Source organism: Sinocyclocheilus rhinocerous, unplaced genomic scaffold (assembly GCF_001515625.1).
Source record: "Sinocyclocheilus rhinocerous isolate Xijiao unplaced genomic scaffold, SAMN03320098_v1.1 scaffold2055, whole genome shotgun sequence".
NCBI lineage: Eukaryota > Metazoa > Chordata > Actinopteri > Cypriniformes > Cyprinidae > Sinocyclocheilus > Sinocyclocheilus rhinocerous.
Genome location: NW_015624297.1, coordinates 719,219 through 739,838, shown reverse-complemented (window position 1 = coordinate 739,838; position 20,620 = coordinate 719,219). Strand labels below are relative to the sequence as shown.

Here is a 20,620-nt window from a genome sequence, read left to right as displayed (position 1 = left end):
AAATATATTAGAAATATAACTATGCATAACCGTAGCTAATAATACTTTCAATTACCATATCGCCGATATGAACGTGCTTGCCTTTGCCTCGCCTTTGTAATTAACAGCAAGCATGCTGTCATGTCACTGACTGAGACGATCTAACAAGTCTGTTGTTTTCAGCATTTCGCCGTCTTTCTTGTAGGCTCATCACATTGGGTGACTGCTCTAGGCTGCCTCGGGTCGCACCACGATCAAGCATCTCGGCGGCTGCGCTCCCATCCTCATTCGGCATGAGAGGAAGGACACGGCGGTTGCGGAGAACCGACTGCGCTGAGATAATAATAGCCAGATTTCTACCACTGTAGTCAACAGCACCGGGATCTGAGTTGTTTGTTTCAATTAACACGGGGCAGACAACGTGGCTGGAAACGGAGTCTGCAAGACGTCAGTCTATCTAGTGAGCTGCCTACATAGACAGCTTTTTTGGACATCATACCGCATTCGTGCGCGCTCCGGGCAGCATTCATTCACTGTCGCTGTCCACACACGCATGTACAGTATGTGTGAACGTGCGGAGAAGTTGAAGATGCCACTCTGAATCATCTGGGCGCTTGGATCGACGGTAAGAGCACGTATTTATTATGGAGGAATTTAAATACTGTTACCAACTTGATTTTGTTAGGGAGCATATAGGGACTCGCACCTGTGCATGCAACCTCTTCCTATCAAAACAATCTACCGCATTCTCCGTGGTTTTGCACGGGTCTGTGTTGTGTTTCATGCCCAAAGCCTCAAAGTTGTCAGATGTCTTTTCCTCTGCTCGCTGTTGACATCTGGGGTATTTTAAGAGAAATAATAGGTGACTCAACTGGCATAAAGTAAGGACAGATATAACCATGTGTCATATTGCCCTTAAGGCATTGAAAGCTAGCTATGGCTGTAATGGGTGAGATTTATTTAGAGAATGTGAACTTTATAGAAAGTTGTGGCTGTGTATCCTGTTTATTTGTATTCGTGTGTAGTCTTAAATGCTGGAAAAGTATTTTCTTCTTGTAGAAACTGAATGTAGTGTCAAAGAAGAGCTTGCTTAAGTCAGGATGTTTTAGACGATTTCAGACAAACATCTGGCAGGGAATGATGTGCATGTGGCTTAACAGGGGCTTAACTTTCACATGGGTTAGTTTAAGATCTCACAGCATTAGAAGTTAAAATGACTGTAATTTGGAAAGTTTGATTTTTAAGCAGTTTTAGAAGTGTCTTGTAGTGTGACCAAGGTCAGAAATTATCCATGGCTTGGTAAAAAAAATAAAAAATGACACCAAGTCACAATTTCCTTAGATATTTAAAATATGGGGCAAAAACTTTTTATATGGTTCATGATGTTCTCTAGTTTAGGTACCAGAGTGACCTGTAGTTGCAACCAAGGTGAAGAATGTGAATAATGAAATGTTTTTTGATGAAAGCTATGTTAGAATATATATATATATATATATATGTATATATATATATATAAGAAAGAAAAGAAAAGAAAAGAAAAGAAAAAAGTAATGGCTTTGTGAAAAAGGCAATACCCCTGATAATGGGGGAAATGTTGTTCTTCATATAAAAGCTAATATGTAACACAAGCTGTGAAATGACAAAATTCAATTAAAACTGATTTAAACTGATTTTTCAGCTCTTATTATACATGCAGTGTTTATGACCATATTAATTAAGATATCACATTGAATATTTGTGAAATATTGTCATTTTAAAAGTTTTTAAACTTTTTTTGTGTATTTGTCACACTGCAAGACTATTTGAAATGAACTAGTGAAGGCTAAAGAGAAATTTTAAATGGTGGCCAGCGGTTACGGGATATAAGAAGACTTTCTGTTATACACATGTACATTTTAACTTAAAATGTTGATGTTGAATAAAAATAAATTCTTGGATATTTGATATGTGAGTCACCCAATTACAGTTCTGGAAGAGTATGCCCAGTTTAAAAATTAAACTCGGCTTTCACAGAATCTTATATGTAGTTAATGCCCAGCCATAACCTTAGAGCAGCATCTGTAGTACTTGGAGCCATTTGGACCAGTAGTTCCTCCCCTAGTGGGTAAATCATTCATTGCAACAGATACAGTCCTACTGTGAAGGTTTTCTATATTTGATCAAATTCAAGAGATCTCATATCAGGTGTCAGGTATTCTTTTTATTAAAAGTGCATGAGTCTTAAAAAGAGTTTTTATAGTCTGCATTCAATACTTTTTGTTTTAAATTATGCTACAAGATGTAAGATAAACTGTTATTGCCAATTTTTTGGCTATTGCTACAAATATACCCCAGCGACTTAAGACTGGTTTTGTGGTCCAGGGTCACAAATGATTAATGAATTTTGACCTTTATATCCTATCATAAAAAGCTGATTTTTTAAAAGATGTTATGATTAGTTAGAAAACCGCAGCACTGTGATAAATGGATATCATTAAAAGAACAGATGGGGTTTGCGAGACATGTCTTCTATGGTCTTTCTATTCTGTCCTCGGTACTTTTGACCTGTGGGCAGTATTAGCGATTCAGACATAAAGCAGCACTCCATGCACTTTAGATTGAGAACCAGCTCCCATGTTTAATGCATCTCTACGCTCCTAGGCTGTTGAATGTGGAGAAGTGTCTCAGAGAGAGAGAGAACATTTCTAATGAGAGTAGTATTTTAGATGCAGTAAAGCCCTTTTGTGAGAGGAAAAGTCTCGGAGAGACTGAGATTAAATAAAAGAAGGGTTTACAGAGGAAGCGAATCCCTCCGTATATTTTACTTAGATCAGTATGGCTCACTTTTGACTATCAAATCTACAAAGCCTTCATCAATAGTATATAGTGATGTTCTGTACCCAATTTTATCTTTTAATTTTTTTTTCCAGATAGAGAACATTTAGAAGTCAAATTATAGAGGATGACATTATTAGCAAACGATTGTGGGTGTGTAACTGCAAGTTTATAAACCATGTATATTTCATACGCACTTCTGTGTTATGCTCAGGGCCTGTGCTGTACTTTTTGGATTTAAACCTTTAATCATAGTGAATCAGCACACTTAGATATCAGGATGCTTTTATATTGCTACTACTGCTTATCTTTGCTGAGAGGAAAAGTTGTTTTTGCAAAGTCCAGAAATTGTGTATGATTTCCTTATAGCAAAGTTCAAGACTAATTGTACCGGTGGGACTCCTGCGGGAGTTTTAAGAAACTGCTTTTCACACAGTAAGGGGGACCCACAGCAGCACTTGGCATTAGTGTTTCTCCAAAGGCTTAAGCTGCAACATCCCGCTTATCAACTCGTGAGTGTCTTTTCATGAGCGAGTGAGCCAAGTCAGATATAAGGAGTGTGGGTAGGCATTATTCAAGAGACAATTACATGCATTCCAAAAGCTAGAATCCTACCATCCAGCCGTGATCCTGCTGAGGTAAATGGTAATTAGCGGTCCTATTTTAATCCACTATAGATGTGCTCTGACATGAGGATGCCAGGCTTTGACTGTGGCAGAGGATTACGGTGCTCGTGAATAAGTGTAGCAGGTGGGAAAGGTGTGTCAAAGTTATCTCACCACGCTCTTGCGTGTATCCACCGTTTTCATCACTGTTCTAGCGCTGACCTCTGATTGGGCACTTCAGTGCTCAGAACACTCACTCTGAACAGCTGTGAATAAAGGTGTGGTCACGCTGGCTTTGAGCAAGCTAAGTTTCCTTGCAATGATTAATGGCAACAACTGGTGTTTAAAATAAATAATAAATCACTACTACTACTACTACTAATTCAATTGTCAAACTAATTGTACTAATTGTACTAAATTGTACTAATTCTAAATAAAACTAATTGTTCAGTTGTCAGCTCTTTTTTTTCTGCAGCAATTATCAGCAACAGGATTTGATGTTATGCTTTTTTAAAATAAATAATAACAAAAAACTATAAGTATGCAATTATTATTATCAGTGTTGTTATTATTATTAATTATATAATATTTGCGATAAATAATAACAATAGCAATAATAAATACATTTATATGACTAATGCTACTAACATAATTCATAATTCAAATGATGAATAACTGATTCAAAATGGGAAAATATAGCATCTGCTCCAATTTCCTACCAGCAACAGGATGTGATGTCAAGTTCCAGGGCTTCTGTTTTAAATAAATAATAAACCACAAATATTATAATTATGTAATTATTATTATCATTATTGTTATTAATATTAATTATATAATATTTGAGATGGTATTTATATTATTAATATGATTATACATTTATATTATTACTACTACTGCTGCTATGACAGTAATTCATAATTTACATTATTGATCATTTAAAATGGGAAAATATAGCACCTATTCCATTTCCCCACAATGTTGCATGTCATGCATCTTTAAAATTGGGCCAATAGGTCAATGTTTTACAGTGTTTTACACGTTTACACGCTTGCAATTATACTCTAGAGCATTTGTATGTGTATAAATGAAAGAGAACTGAGCACAAAGTCCAGTGTGACCGCAATTTTACCCTTTCAGATCACAAATGCTGGTTATTACTCAATGAGGCCTATATTAAACCTGGATTTGAACTGTTTTCTGTTTGAGAGTGTGATTTAACAAGGTTAAGGTGTTGCTTGGGTGCATTGAGTTCAATTGAAAGACTACTAATGTGATGCATGTGCAGGCGCTAATTGTGTCTGTCTTCCACTCTGTGAAAGGTGAAATTACTCTCAGGACAGGTGAATTTAATTTTCCTCACATGGGGAGGAAGAGCAGGGTTTTGGCTCGGTGGTTTTGATGAATGCAGGCTGAGAGAGGGCGAGGAACAGACAGAGTCACTGTATAGTCATAAGAGGAGGAAAGTGGGAGGAATCTAGGCCATCTGTTAGAGTTAGCAAGTGATATTTTGTGGGCAACAATGACGTCGTTCAACCGCACAAACAGGCTTTGTTCTGAAACTTGAAGCCAATTCCTGATTTGTTAGTGTCAGAGAGGTGCTTTGGCTTTGTCTCTGCTTTACATTTTTAAGACAAAGCTCATATTTAAGCCCAGTAACATGCCAAGTAACATTTTTTGTCTAAAAAATTCAAACATAAAATCAGAAGCTTTATATAATGTATGACAGATGGATGACTATTGCTTTTGAATAAAGAAGTTCTCATTTTATTTTATTTTGAATAAAGAGACCTCTGGGAATCTGGGGACGATGGCACCAGCCGTGCGTAAGTTACAGTTTAGCCTAGTTATAGTTGGACCATTAAACTTATATCAGTAATAATGGTTGATAGACCGAATGGATTAAAAGCGACCAATCTCAGTCACTTAGACAATACAGTATTTGATCATGTTAACATTTATGCTTGTTTACATTTTATGAGACAACACTGTGAATGAATGACTGACTTCTGTGGTGATGATACCAGTCTAAACAGTGCATTTGCTCCTCGAAATTAAAACAAACGTCAGTTTCTCCAGTATTTGTTTATTGTCCCGATTAATTTTAGAAACAGCTTCTGAATATTTATTATTTACATATTTAACAGCATCAATATTTAAACAGACTTTTCAGCACTACTTTTGTTTGCAGATTTGAAGGCTGCTTATTGGATAAATTAAGGTTAACATCATATTATGCATCTACATGTTACTGTTTTTAGAGCTTATGACCTACTAACTAGGTCTTACTGCAGGAACAATTGATTGAATCAAATTATACAAAGGTATAAGTTTAGCTGCAAATTAACAAGCTGCTAAGAAAGTAGTACAGTAGTAGTGATGTTATCTTCATCAGTGAAGTTGTTTTGGCATAGTCTGGAAAAAAACTGTTCTTTGTTATTGTGTTATACATTGTTATTGCTTCTTGAGCATGGGTAATAATTAAAACCTTGATTATTTTGTTAATCATAATTATCTTGTTTTCAGAGTTGAATGCCAACACAAAGGGCAATTATCAAGTGATGGTAATGTTTATTTTATTAGCGTAAGAGAATTAATCGTTTTGCACATTAAGGGCTCTTGATTAGATAAAATGAGATTATATGAGCTAGATTAGAAGTCAGATACTCTTGGCTGTAAAGTTAGACAATGTGAAGTGAGTTGGGTGGTAGAATTTTAACTTGATTTTTGAGAGCACGTTCACTGATATTAAATTATAATATTTTATGCAAGACTCAGTGCTACAGAAATATGACAGGAATGCTTTATTAAAATATATGTTTTATTAAACCTGCTTATTTTTCATTAGCGCTTTGTATGTGGTTTGTAGTATGTGCTGCAGAGGAAAAAGACAGCCAGTTGTTTTGGTCAAATGCTGTAGTGTCCTGCTTTAGGTGATTCATTGTATCTGACTCATCAGTGTGACTTATATTGTGCTGCTCATTTGAGTGACAAGACATGATGTCCCTCTGTTATTGGCTTGTTTGCTACAGCAGCATAATATCAAATCAACAGTCCTTGGTTGGCTGGTTATATACATGCAACTGTTTGGTGGCATTGATATACTGTTTGTTGGAATGTGTAACGTCCAATATTTATTTATTTATTTACATATGGGTCAGGGGATAAATATGCAATTTTGGTAACACTTTACAATAATTGTTTTACAATAAGGTTTCCTTTTCTTAAAGGAATAGTTCACCAAAAAATGCAAATTAGCTGAAAATGTACTCACCCTCAGGCCATCCAAGATGTAGGTGAGTTTGTTTCTTCATTGGAACAGATTTGGAGAAATTTAACATTACATCCCTTGCTCATCAATGAATCCTCATCAGTGAATGGGTGCCGTCAGAATAAGAGTCTAAAGTGCCGGTCCATAATACATAATAATGCTTCCTCTAGTGAAAAAGTCCATCAACTGTTGTCTTCTCATATCAAAGTCCACCAACATGCTTGTTTAGAACTTTTTTGGACTGTTTTCACTTCTAAATGGTGCTTGAGATGAGATGACTTTTTCACTGGAGGGAGTATTACGGATAGAAGATTTTTAGCTGAGAGCAACATTTTGAAGTTGAAATGATAGATGTGTTTATTACAAACATGCAGCTTTTCACTTCGCAAGACATTAATTGATGGACTGGAGCCATGTGGATTACTTGTGGATTACTGTGATGTTTCTATCAGCTGTTTAGTGATGTAGTGATGTAATGCTAAATATTTCCAAATCTGTTCTGATGAAGAAACAAAATCATCTACATCTTAGATGGCCTGAGTGTGAGTAAATTTGAGAGTAAAAAAAAAAAATTTTAATTCATAGTGTCAATAATATGGCACAAAAAATTACAATGAACTCTCAAAAATGTAAAGCATTTTTTTTATTTCGACTTTCATCCAAGATTTGGTATTAAAGATGTCTTGTTTTCATCTCAATAATGTCCAAAACATACAATTTGTTCACTTTTTGTCACTGCTTTTTTGTATACTGCTTGCTACTGTCTGTTTATGATGTTCCAGTTTCAAGATGATTTTGCTTTCAATACAGTCTGCGTCATGTGAAAGGCTTTTATTTGCGTGATCAGGAAAAATGTATTCAGACTACAAAAGGTAGCCCATTACAGAGCACATTAATTCCATGCATTACTCTTTCCAGCCTTCAGGGGTTTTGGGTATTGGCACTCACATTAAAGGAAGAGACGAGCATGCTCAGAAGAGCTCTCTCGTTTCCAACCCTCCTGCATCCTAACATGTGTGCCTTTAGGTAACACTCAGCAGAAGAGACACAACATATTCCCAAGATGTCCTTTCTTTTTCAGTAAAACTCCGCATCTTGTCAGTGCTAAATCAGTAGCCATATAATGTAGGCTAATGTAATGAAAAACGTGAATATTTCTATTGTCGCTCAGAGACGTTTCATTACTATTTCCTTCACAAAAACAAGTTGATGCACACGGATCTGGAGCAGAGAGATGTTCCGAGCGATGAGGATAGTGGAGATTGTAATGTCTGGTAATAGGCAGCCTGTCAGCTCGGAGCGGTCTTCTCAACTCAAAGGAAGCACGCAAAAGTTCTCCATGAAATATGCATCAATCGAAGTGAAAGAAAGAACAAAGGCAAAACTGTGTGTTTGTTGTGGTGGGTGGGATATTGGAAACGGTTATTTATTGAAGAGCCAACTCTCCAGCAACAGCTGTTTAGATCACACCGCTTCGGAGGAACAACAGATGAGAGGCAGGATGCATGTTACCTGAAATGGCAGAGATCCATGTGTCTCCTTCAAGACAGATTATTATTATTATTTTTTAACATTCACGTTTACATTATTTTGTTAAAATAAATTAATACTGTTATTCAGCAATAATGCATTAAATTGATAAAAAGTGACAGTAAAGACATTTAAATTTTACAAAATATTTATACTTCAAATAAATTACTTTTATGTTCTTTATGAATAAATTAATTTTTGTTAAAGAACCCTAAAAAAGTATCATGTTTCAACCAAAATATTAAGCAGCACAACTGTTTTCAACATTGATAATAATAGGAAATGTTTCTTGAGCACCAAATCAGCATATTGGAATGATTTCGGAAAAATCAGCTTTACCATCACAGGAATAAATTACATTGTAAAATATATGAAGAGTTCATTTGCAAAAACCGATAACTCCATTTTTATTTTTATTTTCAGAAATCACGTTTTTTTTATTGCGCATTCCAAGAAACGTATAAACTGTATGGATGTGATTACACGCAATACACAGAGCTTTTCCCTCATCATTGTAACGCGCTGCTTTTGCAAGGTTCCGTAAAAACGTTTCAGCTTTTATTTTCCTTTTACGCCCTGATGAAGATATCACAGGTTCATCAAATTCGTCAAAATTATCCATCCTTGATCACTTTTAGTCAGCTTTGACGAAACTCCTCTCAGCTAGCACGTCTTTTCAAAGTGAAAGTAGCCTTGTCACCTGACCTGAATACAGCGCGCTAATTCGCTAAAATGGATTTATTGGCTTCTGTTCAAAAACAACAAGGGCGCTTGTCGGCTTCTGCAGTAAAACGTGAACTCGCCATGCCTTGAAAGTGGACAATACCGGCTTTTTTGACAAAACATGTTTAGGGTTCAGATCGCGCTATTAGTGGAGAATAATGCACGGCAATCAGCTCTTTTTTTTAAAAAGTGGCGTTTATCGGTTTTTGCAAATAAACTCTTCATATGTAAAATAGAAAACAGGTATTTTAAACTGTACTAATATTTCACAATATTACAGTTTTAACGCTGTTTTTGACCAAATAAATGCTGTCTTGGTGAGAAATGAAAAAAAAGAAAAGAAAAACAAGATACTACTTTTGCAAAAAGATTACTATTTTACATATAGTAGGCTAATTAACTATTTCTTTTCATGTTGGTTGGAGTGACAATGTGGAATTCTTTAATTGTGCAAAAATGTATACCCATTTTTCTCACTCAGAATAAATGGCTCTTTTGTGCATTAAAATATGAAGCCTGCTTCACATTTGGGTGTTCTTGATGTCAAAAACTACCACAATCAAAAGGAAACTGCAGTTCTAGATCGGGGTCAGCAACTTTTTTGGTATGTGTCCCACCAAGAGTCTATCTATCCTTATTTTTTATTTAGTTATTTTTTAATTTAGTTAGAGTTGTATGGGAACAAAACATTCAGTGCAGATAAACTCAGTGCAAGTAAACTTCACACACACACACACACACACACACACACAGCATTAAAATATGAAGCCTGCTTCACATTTGGGTGTTCTTGATGTCAAAAACTACCACAATCAAAAGGAAACTGCAGTTCTAGATCGGGGTCAGCAACTTTTTTGGTATGTGTCCCACCAAGAGTCTATCTATCCTTATTTTTTATTTAGTTATTTTTTAATTTAGTTAGAGTTGTATGGGAACAAAACATTCAGTGCAGATAAACTCAGTGCAAGTAAACTTCACACACACACACACACACACACACACACACACTGGTTATCTACTTAATGTAGTACAGTCTCATTTTTGTAAAACTTTAATATTTCTTGTTCAAATTGGCCCTTCATCTCAAAAAGGTTGCTGACCCCTGTTCTAGACACACATTTGCCGGTGCTTAAATGAATCCTGTGAATTATTGATACCAATTAAGCGCTAGTGTTCAGAGCCCCATCAGGGTTAATTATAAAATCTGCAGGGGCCAGATGAGCACTGTATCTTTAAGACCACATAATGTGCTATAGGAGGAAAGCCAGTGAAGAGCAGGGTTTACACACATGTCAGAAAGACAGAAAGAGTGCATATTAGAGAGAAAGACGGGGGAGAGAGACCGAGAGAAGAGTGTCTGCTCGCTTCAGCAGGCCATTGCCATTATGATGAATGTTTGCTGCACTTTTTTGTGAACCAATTATCTGCTCCTGTGTGAGTCATGGAGATCATTTAGGCAGGTGGGGAGCTCCACACACACACACACACACACACACACAGGAGATGATATAGACTGTAGGCATTCATATGCCTGCATTCTGACCATTTCTCAAATATTACCCTCACTCTTTTACTCCATCAGTCTTTTTGATACACAAACCACAGCTCTTGGAAACACTTGTCTCTGTCTTGTTCTCTGTGATGGGAAGAATGTTATGGGTTTGCTGTGTGTTCACAGTTCAGGCTGTGATACTGTTAAGCTCTGAACGGGAAATATCCCCCTTCTCGCTTCGTACAGCTTCTCTTCTATTCTCTTTAGCTGTACTGTTTACTTAAAGGAACAATTCACCCCCAGATTTAAAATGTTATCATTTGTTCTCCCTAATGTCATTTCAGACCCATATTTTCTGTTGGACACAAAAGGGAATTTTGAAGAATCAACACGCAGTTCTTTTCCATAACAAAATTGTGACCACTTCTGTCAAGCTCCAAAAAAAAACCAAAAAAAAAAAAACCTTAAAGTTACCCTAACAGTAGTCCATATGACTTATGCACTATATTCTGAGTCTTCTGAAGATTTTCAGTGAATAACAAAAAATTTGGCATCTTCTACCTTTTTTTACAAGTTAATTGTGAGTGGAAAAAAATTTCACATGTAAAGAATGAATACATTTATGCATTTAAAAGATGCTTTTATCCAAAGTGACTCAAAGAGTCACTTTGAAGAGAATCAATTTGAAGAGAATCAAAAGCAATTTGTCAAAGTCCCTGTCGTCACTCCTCCTTTATATCCTTCCGGAGCTCCTCCGTGAGACTCGAGACCGGTGAGTGGTGCAGGTGTCGCTCATTATCCATTAACTCCACCGGCCTCGCTCCGTTCCCACGGCTCTCGACCCCGCCCCCCTCGTCACAGTGTGTTTGTGTAAGTGTATTGGTTTAAGGATGCATTGAATACACTGTACATTTCAACTATTTTTCGATGTGTATATGTGGTGTAACGCACATGGAATAGTCCTCATTTTAATAATTATCTTTGGAAAGTTTGAGCTTTACTTACTGTTAGGTAATCTTTAGTTTTAGTTTGGACATTTCTATGTGTGTGCTGGTCCGATGCTGGATCAGGGTGTAGCTGATAGCCGCTATCGGAAATCTGGAGAGATTGATGACACCCAGGGCAAAGCACTGTCTGCGGGGCAGGCCACCACCATAAATCAGTGAGAAGTGGGTTACGCCAGGTCAGCTTTTCTCCACCTGCCACAATTTTCACACATCTCTATTTAACACATTCTGTTAACATACAGTATGCAGTGAATGTATAAGAGTATGGCTGGACGATAAAGCTAAACCACTTACAGTTTCTACCTTATTTTGCAATGCAGAAGCTCTTTTCTGTGAATGTGTGAGACTTTTGTTTCATTACCCGATTATCGGTTATTAACCCGGTTAATAACTAGAAGAATAACAAATTGTAGTAAACAGCAAAACCATTTGCATTACAAACCAGTGTGTTTATGATAATGATAATGAATTAAAATAATATGATAAGAAATACAATAGTTTTCAATATTTCAAGCAGCATAATGAGCTGCTTTATACAGCTAAAAATAACTGGAAGCAAATTACACCAGAACCCTTCAAGTTACAAATGGCACACTTTTACATAAAAACAAGGTGGATATGTGTATTTTATTTAAACCTTTTGATAATATTCAGTATGTATGTCAATATTTGTATATTTTTTTCTGAAGTGGCATAAAGGGACTATTTTCCCCCTTTTCAACATCATTTCAAAATTAATGCAAAAATTAAATTCGGTAAAATAAAAAAAAAAAGCTGCTTTATGATTAAGGCATGTTTTCCTATAGTGAGACTTGACTAATGAACACAAAAAATAATGTTTAAACATTTTTATTTATGTGCACCAATATAACAATAAACAGCAGCATATATTTTTGCTAAAATAGTTTCATATATAAAAATGACATCTATTTATTGAAATGGATAGTTTGAACTAATTGATGAAAATTTATTTGGTTTAAACTAAACCAAAAATACAAAAAAATCATCACAGTATTCACAATGTTTAATATCACCAGGAAAATAATAAAATAATACTAATACCTGCAAAAATATTGTGAAATATTGCCACCACTACTTGTCACTCAGCTTACTTTGAATTTTAAGTAATGAAATGTGTTTTCTACATCATTCTTTTGGCTATATATGTTTTAAGACTAATATATTCTTGAACATCTCTATACATTAAGTATAGGTTGCCGTTTTTCGCCCATACAAAGACATACGCTTTGCAGAAGGGAGTGCAGGGAGTCTTGTTTTCTCTTAATTGGACAGCAGACAGAATGTCTTTGCTAGATACGTGAGGAATAGTGCTGATCCCTGGGGTTTGTGAGGTCCGGTGCAGCCGATAGTTTGCTTTCTCTAGTGCTGCTAGTTAGGCGATGCAGGACTTCACATTCATTAGATATTAAAGGCACAGAAATCCTCTGCTGGTCTGTTTGGCTAACATGCTCTTAAGTAGTTGTCCTTACGGTTGTCCCGGGAGTCCTAAATTTGTTGCAAAACCTCATCTCTTAAAATATGTATAGTGCCACAATGTACTGTGCCACTCCGTTCTAATGTGCATTATAATTATACTAACTTGTCTGTTATTGGTCTTTATAGATTTGGAAATCTTCATACTAAATGTATCTGCAGCTTTCAGGGAAATGACTAAACTACAATTTCATGCACCATTGACCATCCATCACGTTTAATTTTAATGGACACACTTTTCTATATGCTCCTGTGCAAATGGCTTTTCAGCGTTGAGCGCTAACTAATGTGTATTTTTCAGGCTGTGTACATCTGCTGTAAAATGTAACTTTTGTGTGGGTGGGTGCGGTATATGGGGGTCTAAGACATCTCATAGACAGGTTGATATTTGTCTTTCTGTATAACGGAAAACAGCACAGAGAGTGAAAAGAGCAATGACCTTTCAGAGTGAAATGCTAATTTTTCTGCGGTATAAAAAGCTTGTACGGATGCCGAATGCTAAACATGTAAATGTTTGTGGTTCCCACTGACTGGGGCTGTTTACATGTGGATTAGGTACAGTTCAGTGGCCACTAAGCGCATATTTGCCTCAGCCTCTGGTGTTATTTTTCATTTATTGGTGGGTACAGAATATAAATTGCACATAAACTCCTTGGGTCAGGATATATGCTTTCTGAAAATTTTCCATGTAGCCTTTATAAACAGTTTCTATACACTGCCGTGGTCCGTTTTACTTGCATCTTGCTTTATATCCTATTTGCGCTGTTCTATCTATCTATCTATCTATCTATCTGTCTATCTGTCTGTCTGTCTGTCTGTCTGTCTGTCTGTCTGTCTGACTGTCTGTCTGTCTGACTGTCTGACTGTCTGTTTATTTAACGAAATAAGTTCAATAACCATTTTTGTGTAATAATTTTAATGTTGCTGTATGGATAAAGGCTAGATCGACTGATTGAAATCAAAGCGCGACATTAATATATTGAAATTCATTATTGCATTAATTTAATTATTGTATGAACAGCCTTTCTACAGCTCTATTTTATGCATGAATAAGGCTCAGTTTTTTTTTAAACAAGTCTTGCTGTGTTTGTTAGGTGATTCTTTTGGGGCAAGTACTTAGTAGCAACTCCCAGTAACTCTCAGTTGGATAACCTCAGTTCGCCCTGACTACACAAGTTATCTCAGAGGTGTGTGCGCATGTGTAAATGCTTTGGAAGTGTCTCCTGAATTGCACTTGGGGGTTAAAAGTGGTAGGAAATGAAAAATTGTGTGTTTTAAAGCTATTTCGTTCACCAAGCTTGCAAATCAATAGACCTGGATTTTTATCAGGTTGTACAATGCATTTGCTGATGTGTAATATATCAGCTGAAGCAACCATACAATTTCATTTTCAGCAAACACAGTCTTCATGAGACGAATATTACTGATATTGATCCCACTTTCTTGGCCATTTGCGAAATAAAGGTTTTTATCTATAGATCTCTTTGGTGGCTGGTAGAAGTTTATGGTGTCCACTGTGGGAATCTAGTTTTGTGAAAAAAACTTTTTTTTCTTCACATATTTGTATTTGGTTTATTCTTAATTTTACCTTACAGAGTGTTTTTGAGGCTGCAGTATCACAAACCACAAAACGCCACTACACTTTGGCTACAAACTTGTCTACAGGGAAAGTCTCGCTCTGTTTCATCTACTGTCTGGTGTACAAGGCAACAGAATTAATGGGTGGGGAATGGGAGGGCCTAGGTGGACCAGAGAGATTAGCTGTAAAATTGACACTGACAAATCTCATACATTATAGCTTCATGGGAGGCAGTCATCGCCACAGGAAGTGTTGAAGGAATTTAGGGGAATAGCGGATCACTCTATAAAAGGCCTAAAGTGTCCTTTATTAAGAGCTGGTTTTGTGGTGGCACACACCGAATCTCAAATATACTGTACCGCAATAACAGAAGTTCACGTTTTCTCTTTTCTCAGTTACTTTCAGCTCATTTTCAACTCACTGTCTGAGTCACATTCGTGGCAAATAATGTTATGTTTTCACAGGTAACACGCATACACATCTTTATGAAAACAAGGCAGCATTATTCATATGAGTCATGGCTGCTAAATAAAGCAAATGGGCAAATGTGTTTTGTTTCTCCATGGATTTGGCTTCTGTTTTCTCCTGTTTGTGCTTATTATTTTAAACCAGCCTGTTTGGGATTTCAGATCTTCTTATTGCATTCTCTAAATTGGTCTTTGGTGTTTGATGTTTGCAGAGGGTGTTTTAAAGCTCAAATTATTCAATTATTGAAATTAATGGAGAAAATAGGGTAGATTACTAAACTGCAGAGCAATAGTCTTATGTGACTGAACTCATTTCAGCATTCAGGGTTTTGTTTAAACTTGATTGCTCTCAAGTCCATGAAATTCACAGAAGCTGCAAGCTTTTGAATAATTTTTTGGTATAGAAAGCGAATGAAAACACCATAGATTTGCAGTGGAATCGTGGACTAATTATAAAAGCGGTACGATTTGTAAGGTCACGGTTGGAGTCTGAATTTTTCTCACTCGTAACATTTTACACAAGCCACCTTGATATTTATATTGTTTGTGTGTGTGTGTGTGCCCTGGGAGTGTAATAGAGCTTGTTTATCTATCTATCTATCTATCTATCTATCTAGCTAGCTAGCTAGCTAGCTATCTACACATACTGTACTGCATATTGAATATTATGAATATCTTAGTCATTAAAATTATTTTCCCAGTTATTCCCAGAATAATACTATATAATACATAGTATATAAATAGCATCATATACAGTGTGTTCACTAAAACACTTCAATATGTGAAGAATGCAAAGTGGATATTAATGTTTTTGAGTGATGATTCTTGAGTATGAGTTTTGAACAATTTCATTTTACAAACAATTTGAAATGACTCACAAAAATGAAACACTGTTTTTGCTACTTAAGTTTAGATGAGAAACCCTATAAGAAACGTTCATACTTGTGATGTAAAGAAAGGGTCATGAAACCTTGTCTTATGACAGTGTATTAACATCATCACAGTATTAACCATGTTTTTACATCAGCAGAAATTATTTGCGAATAAATCATGAATATTCAATATATCACCCAGCTTTACTTTGGTAGTCAGCCCTATTGACCTGCAAAGTATTTTGCTACCTTATGCTGGTACTCCAGTAAGAATCTGTTTGTAATGAATGGAGATATATTCTGCGTTTCTTTCATTTCTGAAGTCATAGCCACAGGGTAGGGCTGTGCAATATTGAAGAAAAATGCGATATGCGATAACTCATTAAATAAAGTTATTTAGGTAAGAGCAGTGAGTGATTTTCTCTTTGTCTTTTGTTCATGGCCCCAACTATTGCAAGCTGTAGCGATATGCATATTGCGATATGTACATTTGCGATATTTCGATAATTTCGATATATTGCACAGCCATACCACAGGGTATTTACCTTGCAGGTTTAAAAAAAAAATTTCAGAATTATTTGCTTATTGATTTGAGCCGTGTTGCTGAAGCTTTGATAGATACAACAAGTAGACTATATGAAACTTAATTGATGCGGCACATGATTATGGCCATTTCATGAGCAGGAGATTAAATGCAGCAGGATCTTGAATTTACCCAATGAAATAAACTCAGTTAATGGTTGCCACTCTCATCTCCGTGTGTGTGTTTTTCATATCTAGGGCTCCTTATGCTCAGCTGATGAGAAAAAGATGTATGATTGACCCGTCTGATGAGAATTTTACATAATTGCAGTTCAAATGTGTTCCTGCCCAACCCCCATATTCATCTACATTGCTAATTTGATTGAAAGCTTGTGTTTTCTTATGATGCACCCAATTACGAAAGTGTGGGTTCACCATTACTCGTTAGCTTGTGTATCTTCCTGTTTTGTGTGGTCTAGTAAATGGTGGTACATTCCTGTTCTGAAGTCTTTTGTGATAATGATGGATAACACCCTTTTCCATGGACCATTAATAGGATAAAGCTCTTGATGGTTCATCAACAACATGTGCTGTTAAATATTCTTGACAAATGTAATGTTCTTAAAATATAACTCATTATCACTCCTGGCATATCCTGAGTTTCTCAGCTCGGTTTCAGAGGTTCATGAAATAGGATCTTTGCCATGTTAACTATTTAGTGTCACATTGCACTGTGTTAGAGTTGGGAATTTATTTGGTATTACATTTAGCCTTTTTAATGGGTGAATTGATGTTGTTCTTTTTTGTTTAGAGTATTCAGATTTCTTAGAATAATTTTAAATTCTTTTAATATTTCGCTGGATGTTTACATTTTATATACATTAGCTATTTTGTTCAGAATAGTTCCCAAATCAAATATTCCACCCCTATTGTAATGTAGTTTAGGGAAATTTTGTTCCATTTTTTTCCTTCTGTATTCATGTATGAGTTATGCACCGACTTGATTTTAACATCATGTCAGATTTATCTACAACAAACATTAATTAAACATGTCTGTGTATGACATCCATAATACACTCATGTGTAAAAGTTTGGGGACAGAAAGTTTAATTAAGAAACTTAATTCAGCAAGGATGCATTAAATTGAGCAGCACAACTGTTTTCAACAATGATAACTTCTTATTGATCCCAGACTTTTGGGCGGTGCAAGCTTGATTTAAACATGAGATGTCAGGCATGAAATTCTACAGAACAGCGATGTCCTTCCTTTATTTCAAAACTGTACGCTTAAACAGTGAATGACTGCGTATTGTCTGAGTAATTCTTATAAAACTCCTCTACCTGAAGAAGCGGACAGAGTGAAGCTGTTATTAAGTATTGATGAGAGAGATGAAAAATGAAGGATACATTAAAGTCGAAGTTAATGGGATTAAGGTCAACAAATCACTGGAATTCCCACATGCTTCAGGCACTGATATAGAGATGTTCCAGATATTGCATTGGCAACTTGACGTATTAGGTCTTAACATGCTGAACACTTACTGTATCTTTTGCACCTGAACACAATAAAACAGAGAAACTGTGTGTGTGTGTGTGTGTGTGTGTGTGTGTACATGTGTTTCTATTCCAGTGGGGACTTAAACCCGAATACACACTGACTCACGGGGACTCATGTCACTGTGAGAAGCTAAATTGAGGTCTCCAAAGGGAAACAAGCTTATAAATAATACAGAATTCATTTTTTTGAGAATGTAAAAATGCAGAGAGTTTTCTGTGAGGGGTAGGTTTAGGTGTACAGTAGGGTTGGTGTAGGGCAAGTTTGTACAGTATAAAAACCATTATGGCTATGGAGAGTCCCCACAAGGATAGTAAACCAGACGTGTGTGTGTGTGTGTGTGTGTGTGTGTGTGTGAGCAGGCAGTGGCTCTGTGACTGGCTGGCGTGAACATGAAGTCTGGCAGGCTGAATGAGGTCTGATATGAGGAGACCACAGTTTGGAATCTTGCTAAAAGTCTGGCACTGCATGAAATAACCATGGGTCAGAGAGAGAGAGAGTTGATTTGGAAGCTTTGTAGCTTTGCTGTAACATCAAATATAAAAACAGCTCTGAATTTTAACTCTATTGTTTATTACTTCCACTTGCTCAGTACAGTTGGGTCCAAAAGTATGAGGCCTGTAGTCATGCTTCAGTTTAGCAGTGTTCTAGTTGAACTTACATTAAATTACATGATAAGCATAGTTATTTGAGTGAAAATTTGAACTGAAAATGTCATGGATTTCAGAATGACAGCGGCACTTGAGCTGAAAATAACTCCACAAATTAAACCTAATGATCCATGTTGTCCAGCATTATTTGAGAATGTTACAAAGAGCATGTGCTTCAGTGGAACAAGAAAATTGCTTCTGCACTCCTTTTGTACAAAGACATATACATGGTCAATGTCACAAATTTACCTGTCTGATTGGTGACCCACAAATAGACTAGAACCTGTTAAAAAAAATATTTGTTGTCTCCACTGTGTGTGTGAGTGTATAGTAATATTTTTTTTAAAGAAAGAAATTAATACTTTTATTCAGTAATGATATTGATATAAATATATCAATATATATATATATATATATAAATTGATTAAAAGTGACATTAAAGACATGTATGACACTGAATGATAATGGCAGTTGAAAATTCGGCTTTGCCATCATAGGAATAAATTCATTTTTAAAATATATTAAAACAGACACCAGCTATTTTAAATTCTACAAATTTTTCACATTATTACTGTTTTTATTATGTGTTTTTTATCAAATAAATGCAGCCCTGGTAAGCATAAGAGACTTTTTTCAAAAACAACACTCACGTACTGTACGTTTGAATGTATTGTTGTATTTACAAGAACGTCCTCCACATGTCTGTCTGTTTGTCTTTGCCCTTTTATAAATTGAATTTGCACTTCTCAAATTGACAGTATTAGTATTAGAAGCGCTTAACTAAATGAGTGTTGGAGAAAAATTAGGGGTCATGGATGTAGGGAAAAGAAGAGAGATTCTAGAGGAACTTAAAGGAATGGCTGTTAAATGATGGCCTCTTTTTAGACAAACGGCTGCTCAGTCATCCAGGACAGTGGACCCTCAGGGGAATAAATAAATGTGATGCATATTATAGCCACATGGGAATGCAGCGTCCACACTGGCGCTACCTGGTTTAACACTTCGCCCAGCTCTGGAGACCTCTGTTGATGGATATACCCTCAGCCCGGAGAATCTACACTCGCTGTAAAGCACCAGGAGGGCTTATGCATGGCTCTCGGTCTCGGCGCGGACGAGACAGTCTGCTCAATTGCAGTGGCACCAGCAGTTCCTGGCTGGTGACATGAAAACATTGTCCCCAGGCAATGCCTGAGAAGGAATACATTAACTGGGTCTGTTATTTCCACGGTAATATGGCAGATATCACAAACCTTCTGTAGCTCGCGCTGCATAAATTATTGTCGTGATACTTTTTGTTGTCAGTCAGTTTTCTTGACACAACAACCTCTTTTTCTTTGTCTTTCTGACAGTGTGGCGCTTCTCTGTGGTGTTGGTATAATTTGTCAACCCACCAGGGCCTCCTGTAAATCATTTGTGGTGTTTATCAGCTCACTTTCTGAAAGGGCTTATTGAGTGCTCAGACGAGCACCTCAACAGTGTGATGGTTAATTACACGCCAGGCGTGTGTTCAAATGCATTTCACAGCAAGGTCAGGAACAGTTGGGACATGTACATTTCTGAATGTTCACAACGTCCAGTTGTTTAAATGTTTTTAAAATTTCTTTTCTTTTTTTTTCTTTTTTTTGTTACGTGAACGGAATATTCCATGCTATCATTTTGCAAACATTATGGGTACGTTAGAATGTTAGAACATTAAGCATTTGTTCAGAACATGGAAGAACATTTCTTCAGGACATTTGTTCATAACTTTGAGAGAACCTTGCCAGAACTTTAGGCAATGTTCTGAGGTTGTTCCCTGTTAGCTGGGGTGATGGGAAGCACAGAGGTGCAGTTGTTTTAATATTTATTCTTAATTTATTATTTATTTTGGTGTTGTTCGCAAAGCTAAATACCAAGGTTGTGTGCCATTTAAAATGCCTTGTAAATTCCAATTCAACTAGGAAAGAAAGAAAGAAAGAAAGAAAGAAAGAAAGAAAGAAGTTGATGTTGGCGAAAATCTTTAAAGAAAGAAAGAAAGAAAGAAAGAAAGAAAGAAAGAAAGAAAGAAAGAAAGAAAGAAAGAA

The 20,620-nt window shown here is 36.2% G+C and overlaps 1 protein-coding gene across 1 annotated transcript in view; it reads left to right on the top strand.

The window, feature by feature from the left end:
• The first annotated feature begins 293 nt into the window (after positions 1-293).
• The window catches only part of LOC107740326 (alpha-1,3-mannosyl-glycoprotein 4-beta-N-acetylglucosaminyltransferase C-like), a 117,050-nt gene continuing 96,723 nt past the window's right edge, over positions 294-20,620 (top strand). Inside the window, exon 1 of the mRNA XM_016552740.1 lies at positions 294-604. The gene's annotated coding sequence lies outside the window, so the exon portion shown is untranslated. The remainder of the gene's footprint in view (positions 605-20,620) is intronic.